The sequence below is a fragment of the Hyalella azteca genome, unplaced genomic scaffold, assembly GCF_000764305.2.
Source record: "Hyalella azteca isolate HAZT.00-mixed unplaced genomic scaffold, Hazt_2.0.2 contig16191, whole genome shotgun sequence".
Classification (NCBI taxonomy): domain Eukaryota; kingdom Metazoa; phylum Arthropoda; class Malacostraca; order Amphipoda; family Hyalellidae; genus Hyalella; species Hyalella azteca.
In genome coordinates, this window is record NW_025946018.1 from 1 (window position 1) to 12218 (window position 12218).

Genomic DNA, 12218 nt, shown 5'->3' on the forward strand with positions numbered 1-12218 from the left:
CACCAGCAGCAGCAGCAGCATCAGCAGCAGCAGCAGCAGCAGCAGCATCACCAGCAGCAGCAGCATCAGCAAGTAGAGGGTGAACAAAGCAGCTGTAATAGCACCAGCAGCAGCAGCATCACCAGCAGCACCAGCAGCAGCAGCATCATCACCAGCATCACCAGCATCACTAACAGCATCACCAGCAGCAGCAGCAAGTAGAGGGTGAACAAAGCAGCTGTAATAGCGCAGTAAAGCAAATTACTCTGTGTTTTATTTAGATGTAATCCACTTAGAGACGCGCGTCCGGCACCAGCCAGTCAGGACAATTGCAGACTTCGGGGGCCGAGGCTGGACACCGCCTTACGGCCCGTAGTTTCGGGAACAAATTTCGTATAAGTAGTAAAAGTTTAATTTAAAATCTGAAAGAAGATTGGTGATTAATACTAAAAAAAATCAACTATGAGCCAAAAATTTGAATGTGACAAGCGAGGTTTAGAAATGTAGATTTGGTGTGGAATGAAGTTGAGGGCAAATTCTATCAGATGAATGGGTGGAGTGTACACTGAAGGAAGAATGTAAAAACATGCTATAATATAATATAAAATTTTTGGCTATTCCACGCGATTTCAGGTACCAGCTTTTCCCTTGGTCCCTGTAAATGATCTATAGTCAAACCCCAAATTTTCTTTAATGAACCAAAGGTTTAAAAAATCAGTAATTTTAAACAAATATAATTAAGAAAAAAATAATGTATATATGTAAATACAGAAATTTGTACGAACATAACAAACAAATTTATCAAATCTAATAAACTTAACCTGATACGCAGTGTTTCACCATATTTCATTCACTTTTCACTGTTTCCACTAGTTTCAAGTCCAGCCGAGAATCGGGCACTCTAGGTTCGAGGTTTAAGTTCAAGAATCCAAGTGATCACATGAAGCTTTCTTCCACGCCAAGCTCGGCAGAAACAATCGTGGTTAAAGTGACTACTAGTCGAGGTCAGTTTAAAGGTGTTTTAAAATAAAACTAAATGATAAACATACTTCCTATAGCCTAATTCATAGTAGCTTAGAAACTATATGTACAGACCTATACCCTGTACAGTATAATACGATATAATATTCTATACTGTAATATAATATATTGTAATAAAATATAATATAATATAATGTAACATAATATAATATAAAACCTTCTTCGCTTATTTTCATTTTTATTCATTTTTGCCTCCCATCTTCACTTATTTTCATGTTTTTCATTTTTGCTTCCCTTCTTCGCTTATTTTCCATTTATTTTATTTATGCTCTCCTTCTTCGCTTATTTTCATTTTTATTCATTTTTACCTCCCTTCTTCACTTATTTTCATGTTTTTCATTTTTGCCTCCCTTCTTCACTTATTTTAATTTATTCATTTTTATCTTCCATCTTCACTTATTTTTCCTTCCTCTTCACTTATATAAATTTTTTATTTATGCCTTCCTTCTTTCCCTATTTTCCTTTTGTTTTATTTTACCTTTCCTTCTTCACTTATTTTTCTGTCTATGTGACGACCATGCCATTAAAATATAATATTTATTCATATCTAACTAGTAATATGGGGATATTTTGCTACTTTCCGAGATACGTGATGCTGATATTCTGCGTTGTCATCGTGATAAAAAGTTGTTATCATGATAAAAGTTGTTATCGTGATAAAAGTTGTTATCGTGATAAAAGTTTAATAATATTTTGTTGTTTTTTCATGATAAAAGTTCGCATATATCCTGCTATATATCATGATAACAGTTCACTAATAATAATAGCAACAGTTAACTAATGATAGCAACAATTATTAGTTATACAAAAACAATGATAACCTTTACAATAGTTCGATTATTTCACGCTTTGTTATCTTAATTACAGTTCGAAAATAGTCTATTTTTTATCGTGATAGCAGAACGATATTATTGTTTTCATTTAGGCAAATAAATATTCCACTTCACTACATTATATCAGTTCACCAACACAATATTGTGCACTGCTTAAAAATTTTGTGATTAATAAAACAATTGGTGAGAACAAACATTTGTTGTCATTAATAACACTGACTCGCTCATGATTGACAACGACATGGTAACATCTTTTTATAGAAATTTTGTATTTATTTCTTTGTTAACATATATCTAGCACCGATTTTTTCGTAGAGTTATTGACCATATATATTCATGAAAAGCAGACAAAAGAGTATGCTGGTCGCCAAGAATAGAGTTATGCACTATATAACTATATAGCCATATAAAAACTATATAACTATATAGCCATAAAAATCAGTTTTTTAGGCTTCACCATTTTCTTTTAAATGTAATTTAAGAGAATTCTCAGTAATCAATCCAGTTGAAGCTAGTCTTAGACTTTAAGCAGTTGTTTAACTAGAGGCACCAATTATAAACCCTCAATAACCAGGTAATTAGAGAATAATTATTTATAAATCCGCAGTAACAACTTAACTAAAAACACTGATCATTAATCTTTATTATTCAAGTAACTAGAAGCTGTAATCATAAGCCTTCAGTGATCAAGTGACTATTCACAAGCAAGGGTGTATAAAATTATTATTTATTCACAGAACCAGGCGCTGCTGCTTTTAAAATGATATAAAAAGTTCTCTATATTATGTAATTCAAGAAGGTTGAGATTAATTAACCAAGAGTTGACTGATTAAGAGATTTATTATTAATAAAGATCAAATTAGGGGTGATGTTAACGGGAGTGTAGCTAGGCTCTTTGAATATGTCCGGTAATGATTATGTTCTTAATAAGAAACCTTAATAAATTGCAATCAAACGATCGAATGCTTCATTTCATTTGAATTAGATTTGAATATTTTTACTTTGCACTTCGAATTTACATTTTTTCTACCCTATGTTACTGAATAAAATTGAAATCTTCGCGACAAAGACACAGTAATTGTGCAGCAAAATGTCGTTGAACTCACAATAAATTGTTCAAGTTGATCCTTGTCTATAAGAATAATCAGACGCTATCGCATGCTGTAAAAACCATTAAATTTTTGTTGTGTAATGTAAAAATGAAATAATATGTTAATCCGCTCTAAAAGTTGTAAGATTTACGCTCCATACAAGATGGGCACGAAGGCGATGAAATTTAAAGAAAGATGAATGAATTTTTCTTCTAAATATGTCGGCGGGCATAACAACTGCATGGCGGCTATGTAGTGTACTCGTTACTTAATGGCAACTTATAATTGCCAGTGCGATCGTAATATTATCTCTGATTTCCACAAAGAAGAAAGTATTTGACTAGTAAATTGTGCTGATAAAACACATAATCTGTATTAACTGAATGAGTTTTACTGCCTGTAGCCACAATGGTGCGTTTCCACGAATAAAAAGTATTTGACTAGTAAATTGTGCTGATAAATACATAATCTGTATTAACTGTATGAGTTTTACTGCCTGTAGCCACAATGGTGCGTTTCCACGAATAAAAAGTATTTGACTAGTAAATTGTGCTCATAAAATACATAATCTGTATTAACTGTATGAGTTTTGACTGCCTGTAGCAACAATGGTGCGTTAATTTAGCCATTTACGTCTCAAGTCGCGATGATCGAGCATACGTAACCTTTTTTCATACGTAACCTTTTGCATTGGCCACGCACGGAATAAATATCGCTGCTGTGTGGTTATGAGCTGCCGATATGGGATATTCCTGATGGAATTCATGGAATTTTATTCATTGATGCCTCGGAGATCATCGCTGAAATGCCAGTCAACTGAACGGCGACGTCTTTGTTTGCAGGCGCGTCATGAAGCAAACAAACTGCGAGCTCTGCATTAGCTTTTTTCATTATAATAACTTTTATATTACCTTAGCTTATGTATGCCTAACTTATATATTCTTTTTATACGTCAATTAGTTTATATTCACTTTGTGTGACAGAGAATGATGAAATATTTTTTCCATTCAAGCAAATGAGGTTGAAAAAAATGTTTATTATGAGTCTATTTCGTTGAGATAGCGTTATGTTAACTTAGTTGATGTTCACGTTGTGTGTAAGAGAATGATGAATTATGTTTTCCATCCAAGCAAATGACGTTGAAAAAAAAAATGATTCTTATAGAGTTGATTGCGTTGAGATAGCGTTTAATCAGCGTGTTGCTGTGTAACAGAGAAGTCCCAGGTATTGTTGAAGTGTCAAGCAGCTGCAATAACCACATTATTCAGTCGTCATTAATATGTCATCAATACACATTAATTAAATTATTGAGTCATCATTGATAATCAAACCCCGTCCAAAAGGTCCGAATCTCCACCCATCAGCTAGAGAAGAATTCGATCAGGCACGCGAGATCAACATTTATTTTATTTGAATCTGAATATGTATTTAAGGGTATTTATTTCCACTGTAGCAATATATAACAACAAATTCTGCCCTTGACGTGACCTGAATTTAATTTCTTTATATGTATGATATTATTTTTATCTTAATGGTTAATTTTAACAACAAAATTTACCGATGTTCCTGGTGAACAAATATTTATTTTCATTCCTCTACGTATGAGTATTCTACCCACATTTAAGGCGCAATGTTTCCTCTCCTGTTTGAGAGCACAGCATTCCCCCTTCATATGTGATCACCTCCCTTTCATAAAGAGCAATTCCCCCTCCCGTTTAACAGGTCTAATTCCCCTTCCCCACTCAGGGGGATAAGAGGACGACTTCTATAATTACGTTATGTTCATTTATAATAATTCGAGCGAGTAACTCCCCTCCACAGCTGTCAAAGTTTTCCCATTCTCGCCGGAACGGATGGCAAAATTCCCAGAATTCTCTCACGAAAGTTCGTAGCTGATTGACGTCAGAGGCTCCACTGCATCAACAGTTGCCCTCACAACTGCACTGCATCAACAGTCGCCCTCACAACTGCACTGCATCAACAGTCGCCCTCACAACTGCACTGCATCAACAGTTGCCCTCACAACTGCACTGCATCAACAGTTGCCCTCACAACTGCACTGCATCAACAGTTGCCCTCACATCTAGCGGGACGGTGTCCCGAGAGACTGTTTCTAGCGGGACGGTGTCCCGAGATGAGAAACTGTTTCTAGCGGGACGGTGTCCTGATAGAAAGAAAATATTCCAAAAATTACAAGTGCTGTAAAACTTTCATCTTACTTGATAATGAATAATGTTTATTTGAAACTTCGTTAATATCTGGAAGCCTGATTTTTGATCTGCCCAAGCATCAAACAAAATGAACGAAGCTATAATGAACAAGATATCGTTAATATATTCTAGTCTCAGCTCTTCAATCGAACTTGTATAAACAATATTTGAATTTGAACGTTTTGGACGATAAAGTAAATTTTTGGGAAATTAGTTCAACTCCCACAAATGAGATCTGAATTACACAAATGTAAAAAGAATAAGATATGCAAAGAAAAATTACTTTTGTAGTGGGAATAAATAGCGGAAGGATATGATGTGGAGATCAACCTCGGATATGAAACAACTGCGAAGGAGTATATATAACAACCACAGATATACATATAACAACTATGTAGGAGTAAATTGGTAAAATGGGAAATAGAATGCAACAAAAGAGAATATTTGTCACCAAAATGTTAATGTAAATACAAAATGCATTATAAAATGAAATAATGTTCTGGTATTAGTGACGGCATCAGAGCAATTCTGTGCCGCGGATGACGCGCACGCTATGACATTATACGCATACCGGTCGCCTTAAACGCGTACGTTACGATAGTCAGAAATGCATTTTATGATGAAGATGAAAGGTTATTTATAGTAGAGCAGGCGGCTTAAAGCTTAATGCTTCTATGTTTAAGAAAATATTGGTATGAAAGGTTATTTATAAGAAAGCCAGTGGCTTGGAATATTTAATGTTTTTGCGTTCAGAATTTCCTGGGATGGCTGATTGCTCCTAAAACATTCTGAGTCTTCGCACTATCAAAGTTCCAGGCTGAAGAATTCAACAGTTTGAAGGAAAATTTTGAAAACAACTGAAGTGTGAACAACGACAGTGTAAATGTCATAGAAATTTTCATTGTCCATGTAAAAAATCAGGACAATCAGGATCAATAACCGAAAAATATAAATAGCAGCTGCAGTATTTCAAGGTTTCGCTGTGAAGAACTTGGCTTCGCAAAACACGTGCAAAATTTGCTAAGCTGGACTTGAACATTGAAAATCAAAAGAAATATAATGATATATATTTCATATAGACGTTTCATGATAAATTAAGATGATAAATTATGTTGATAAAATAATAAATGTCGTTGTGGTGTCGACTTTATGCAAGGTCAAACGTCAGGAAATCTTAATCACGAAATTGTAATACAGATTTTCTACAAAACTTGCAAACCAAACAAAATATTTCGTGATTTTAACTCGTCGTCCACTTATAGAAAACGAAAAAAAAACGCTTCGGTCATCCTCTAACTTGAAGACCTTTAATGTATCCACGATCACCATTCGGATTGCAGGCTTTTAAGTCGGGGTAATGTGACAATTTTCTAGATTTCTCGACGCCACCTCGAGAATAAAGTTCTCAAACACTCACAAATTTTGTCGAAATGAAATACGAAATGTAATCTTAAATGAAACCTCCACTTTTTTACAAGGGATACGGCAGAAAAATTTACGCGTAAGGTCAAGTAACGGAATTATGGCATTCTCGATACAGCGATTTGGAGCCAAAATAAAATATGCAATTTGGCGCGAATGTTAAAGAAGCGGCGAGACGCTTAAAAGCTCCTCTTAAATACCACGGCTAATTTATTCCTGACTCGGCGGGAATCCGCCGGATAGAATCGCCCGGATTACCGCGACTAAAGAGCAGCGTCCGGATACCATCTTGGAACAGAGCGCCAGATACGGAGTCAGAGTTTGGGTTGAGATATTTGATGAAGATAGTATAAAGCATGAGTTTAGGTTGAGAAAACTGCGGTAGATTGCATGATGCGAGAGTTTGGGTTGAGTTATTTGATGAAGATAGTATAAAGCAAGAGTTTAGGTTGAGAAAACTGCGGTAGATTACATGGTGCGAGAGTTTGGGTTGAGTTATTTGATGAAGATAGTATGGAAACGCGAGTTTAGGTTGAGAAAACTGCTGTAGATTGCATGACGCGAGAGTTTGGGTTGAGAAAGTTGATGTAGATAATATACAGCAAGAGTTTAGGTTGAGAAAACTGGCGTAAATTGGGTAAAACGAGAATTTAGGTTGAGATAAATGAATTAGATTTTATGAAGCAAGATTTTGTGTTGAAAGAGTTGATGTAGCTTATACAAAGCAAGAGCGTGGAGTGAGAGAGTTAGCTACAATCTTGACCGACTGTGTGAAGAAAGAACGAGGCGAGAAAAGTTGCATTGATTGCTTTCCAGAACAATCATACAAGATATAGCAAAACTAATGGAGAGAGAGAGAGAGAGTTGGGGTAAGGGATGGCACAGAAAGTAAGAAGATTATGTGGAAAGGTTCGAGAAGGACAAATAACTTCGATGGAAAACAAACCAATAAGGGAGAATTAGATAGTGAAAGAAAATATGATATTGGCGATATGCTGAACGGTCATTGAAAGGTCAGTTAATTGGAATGTGGAGAAGGTATTCGGATAATTTGTGTGTATCAATTAAAGGAATAAAACAGAAGATTGATAAAAGAAAACAAATTGATGCAAACGACTTAAATGCTATAGTAATAAGAAAGTACACTCCCAGCATGATCCTCCCAGCATGATCCTAACTATAGCTATTAATTATTTTTTTTCCTATGATCAATGTTATTTCAGAAATTTACAGTCCCTGTAAAGGGTCATAATAATTTAATTCTTTGACTCCAGTTTAACCTTACCTAAATTCGTTGTTAGTAATTGTGTAACAGCGCCGGCATTACGGCAGTAAGCGCCACCGTAAACTGCGGCGAGATAATCCAAGCCTCGTCCGTCTTCCGCTAGCACGACCCTAATCGCCGGACACTTATTAGCTCCCCGCGTCCGCTGCTGACATCCGCGGATGCCAGACGCGCGTCCGGCTTTCTTGGTGTTAACGTCACCACGAACTGATTGATGATGTCATCACAGGCACAGTGATGAACTCACCACAGACACAGTGATGAACTGACCACAGGCGCAGTGATGTACTCACCACAGACACAGTGATGAACTCACCACAGGCACAGTGATGAACTCACCACAGGCACAGTGATGAACTCACCACAGGCGCAGTGATGAACTCACCACAGGCTCAGTGATGAACTCACCACAGAGTCAGTGAACAGTTCACCACACGCAGAATAATAACATCTGTACCTAAAAATTTCTGAATTGACGTAACTTGTGGTAAAATCATTACAGCCTTGCATTTTATTTTCTATTTTAGTACACGCATACTCAAAATGTTCGTCTATTTAGACACTTTGTACGTCTATTTTAACACTTTAGTGTAGGCTGGCAGAATTTCTTCTCTTAAGCAAGTTTTGTTAAAGACCAGAGAATTAGTTTTATTTATTAGCTTCTTGTTAGTTTTTTCAATAAGTCGTACTAAATTCTTCGTAGGTGTTGGAAGATTGAAAATCTTCCAACACCTATGAAGAATTTAGTACGACTTATTGAAAAAACTAACAAGAAGCTAATAAATAAAACTAATTCTCTGGTCTTTAACAAAACTTGTTTAACACTTTAGTAGACACATAATGTCGTCTTGATAAACCATTCCACATCAGAAAATACCTTTCATCAGTCTCAGCCATTTAAGCATAGATAATTTTTTAAATCTATATTTACCGGATATTTTTAATTTTTTAAACGAAATTTAGTTAAATAAAGAAAATTTTGTTATGAGAGAACAAACAAGGACGATCCGATGGCTACTCTTCCAATTCTTTGCGATGCAAAAGAATATTTGGTCTGTTTGCTCTAACGTCTTTGCTACCTGAGCTGTAAATTAACCGACGGCGGCGAAGGGTTGAGATTCCAGTGAATTTAGGTTGTTTCATTAATGAAGGAAACAGCCAATAGCATTGCTGTCGCTAATTGCAGCGTCTTTGCATTCACGTAATTCAATAAATGGGTAGAATGTGATGAGAGTTTAGGTGCGGCGAATGGACAGATGACTGAAAACAAATTTAAAAGTAAGAAAATATAAATAAAGAAATCACAGGACAATGAAGACAATGTAATTCTTACTAAACAATTATTTATAAGGAAGAATGACTAAATTCGGAAGATAATTTACTTTAAAGAAGAATTTAAACTGTTCTTTTAATTGTATGTGTTGGATTAAAGATGAAGAGGCCCAGGTATTCTGCATTTACAATATCTTACTTATTTGGCCATGTGAGGATTAGATTATGACATAAAACATAAATGAAATAGGTTTAAAAATACGAATTGGGCTCCTTTAGATTTTTTATGGAATTAGTTACAAACAGAAATGTGTTTGGAACGGATTAAATACGATGCAAGTTTGTTAATTACTCAGCATGCGAGCAGTAGAGTAAGCCGTTGGTTATTCATTTTCATGTGATCTGTGCAGTTTCTCTAATCTGCTAGCCTATTGGGGTTAATTAGCGTGGTCCTAATGAGGCGTTTACAGCCTATGCTAATCAGGCAAGCGGCCTGCCTAGACTGCAGCTACAGGCATGCCTAGACTGCCGCTACAGGCATGGCTGGACTGCCGCTACAGGCATGCCTAGACTGCCGCTACAGGCATGACAGGCATGGCTGGACTGCTGCTACAGGCATGGCTGGACTGCTGCTACAGGCATGGCTGGACTGCTGCTACAGGCATGGCTGGACTGCTGATACAGGCATGGCTGGACTGTCACCACTATATCTATATAGTGAATCTATAAAAATTAATGAAGTGACTCAAAAAGTTCTTTTACTGTCACTCCTAAATTAAATTAGATACTAAACAATAAAGTAGCGTTCAGCATGACATTTTGACGGACTGATGCCAAAATATGTGCAAGCAACTGTGCCAGAGGTCGACGGAAACGAGACTAATGCCTGTCAATGTCACGAGGTCCTCCTCGTCGATGGTTGGAAAATCAGTTGATTTCATAAAAAATAGCAATGGACGCCACAAATCTAGGAATTTAATTTCTGCACATAATTAATGGTAAAATATGTCAGTTTTCGGAGTTAGATTTGGGCCTTATTATTGCAGGAACGAAGATCGGGAAAAGGAGTTCAAGAAAATAAAATTGTTTCACACCGAACTGTGTGAAAGATTTATTTTATTTTGTATTATATTTTCATCGACATTTGTGAATTTTATTAATTTATTTATTGTTTTCTTTACCCGATAAAAAATATGTAGCGATGCCTCAGATTTAAATATGCTTTCAAATAAGATATGTATATTAATTTGTTGTTTATAAGTTTAAGTACGCTTAACTTAATAAATGTTTTAAGGTTTGTCGAATGGAAATATTCTCCTCATTTCAGTGCCATATATGTAAATTTGTTTCGTTCACTTTTGTCACTACTGATTACTAATAGAAAGGATAAATACTGCAAAGTTGTAGCATTCATTTATTTCGTTCGAGGAAGATAATAAATGAATTTCTTAATGAAAGTTTCACTAATAAATTCCCAAAATCTCAATATAGACGGACTCAATAATAATAATAACAACTAATCAGGAGTCGCAGTCTTGTTATAGTCTTCTAAAGTCCCCCGCCCCAATGAACAATTTTCACTCGCCCGTTCAAGAGCAGCCGACAAGAAACAGAACATCGCTCTACGCCACGTTCAAATTTTCATCTCATCAATTTATTTCACCGCCTTTTCTCCTCTTAGAAGAAAATAGCCGGGTCAGAAATTTCGATCTCATTTCTGAGTTGTTTTTAAGTGCGTGGATCGAAGAATCGACCGCGGCTGTGGTGAAGGAAAGCCACCCAAAAAAGAGAGTCTGTTTCCAAGCGAGCTCTGAAAAATTGATTCCTTGCCTCGATGTTCTCTAGAAGACAAGGGTGATTAGGCCAGAGTGAGGGTGATTAGGGAGATCAAGTGGGCTTGAGAGCTTGATGAATTATCTCCTATCTAGGTAACCTAAAACGTTGGATAAACAAACGGTGTTATGAGGTAAAGAGTTTAGGTTCTATTTAGATCTTCACTTTGTTGCAACGTATATCATCGCAAATATTAGAGGATCGATTTCTGGTGATATTCACTAGGATTTTAAAATTTAATTTTTATAACAAATTTAAAACCCCTAAAGTTTCTGAATTAATTATTAGATTGATGAAATAATTAAGTATCTTGCGATAGAAAAAAAGCGAATAGAATTACGTTTTTCTTCTAAATTATGCCTGACGCAAACATTTACAGTGGAGCTTATACCGGCCGGTATCATATCTCGTTACGTTCAAGTCTATAAAATTAAACTTGGTGCTTTAAAGGTTATGTACAAACATGGAATTCGTGTACGTTTATGACACTTCCACCAGCAGAATAAAGCCACGACACGGACCAATGATCAAGCCTTGATATTAACTGAATATATTTAAAGCTTACCATGTAGCGCTCGAGGTCCCTATGTTTACACACGCCTGAATATAACCAATAACTTGACTGTGATAGAAGCACTCGACACATTTTACTGTCGTTGAAGTGACCACCAGCACAACCAATACGATTCAAATGAAGTACAATTGGAGGAGGCAAGGCCGTGCCTGACCGCGCAGTAAACTTGCCCTACGACGACAGAAATCGAACGCAATGGTGAACCAAGCCACAAGAATTGAAAGTAACGTTGAAACAAACTGCATATATTAAAGGTAATATTGAAGCAAACGGCAGTTCAGGAGTACAGCAAATTAGCGTATGGGTTCGCAGCGTCGAAGGAGTCCCCAAATGAAAGGTCATAGCGGTCAGGGGAAAGAGGGCGACAGAGGTTAACTCGTCAATAAGATTATATTGAAATCTGTAATGGTAGTTTTATGTAAAGCAACATTGCATATGATGTAAGGTGATTAAAAATTTCAAATGGTTGGCATCACCTATCATACTTATGATAGAATTACTGCACCACAGCATCATTAGCGCACCTGTGCACCATTAATGAACAACTTCACCACCACGGCACTACTACTGCACCATCAACAAGCAATCACTGCACTATCACAGCACCATCACAGCACCATCACTGCACCATCACAGCACCATCACAGCACCATCACTGCACCATCACTGCACCATCAC